This window comes from Mycetomoellerius zeteki, unplaced genomic scaffold, assembly GCF_001594055.1.
Source record: "Mycetomoellerius zeteki isolate Tzet28-1 unplaced genomic scaffold, Tzet1.0 scaffold364, whole genome shotgun sequence".
Lineage (NCBI taxonomy): Eukaryota > Metazoa > Arthropoda > Insecta > Hymenoptera > Formicidae > Mycetomoellerius > Mycetomoellerius zeteki.
The window spans coordinates 573,210-574,032 of NW_017257354.1; positions in this window are offsets into that span (position 1 = coordinate 573,210).

Genomic DNA, 823 nt, shown 5'->3' on the forward strand with positions numbered 1-823 from the left:
CGGTCACTATCAAACACTGTGCCTCAACTTTCAGCAGTAGACTTCTCACAGAAGCCCCGTACACTATCGGCTCAATATATCACTGACATTTAAACACTTTTCCCGCTTAAAAACGCTCGAAAAATTTGGCGTTTTTTTTCTCACCACAGTCCTGTCTCTGTTGACACGAGATCGTGATTTCTATTTATTTCCCTTCTCATATCACTCAATAACGAGATGGAGAAGCAAAGGGGATAATTAGCGACACATCGCGTCGTGAATGGAGCGCCATCGACTCCACCCTCCAAAATCGCAAATCGAATAACGCTCCCTTCCCCGATCCCGCACGCATAAACACTACCGCGCGTTTTTTTTTCCGAACTTCGCGCTAGTCGAATAAAATCAGTGAAAGCGCAATCAACAGATAAAGAGAAAGAGAGAAAGAAATGAGATGAGAAGAAGAGAGCAGTGCGCTCTAATAGAAGAAAGAAAAGAGATCGCGTAACTGACAGCAGTAGATACGCCGTCTGAGTGGTGACTGGTCGACTGTATGCTGAGAATAAGCGCGGATCACGCTCTCGCGCGCAGGACAACGCGTCACGCACGGTGGGCGTGATCTGACCTCTATTCGGCTTTCCATCGCGCCCAGCGATTGGTGCGTCCTAGATCGTGTCGCCATTTGCACACTCCTCCCATGCGCCCCACCGCGCGTCGGCGGTAAATCTCCCCCTCATCGCCGCGCCACATCGTGCGGATCCAGTCACTTGAGAGGTATCCCCCATTAATTTCTAAAATAATTATTTTATATATATATATATATATTGTATATATACATATACATATT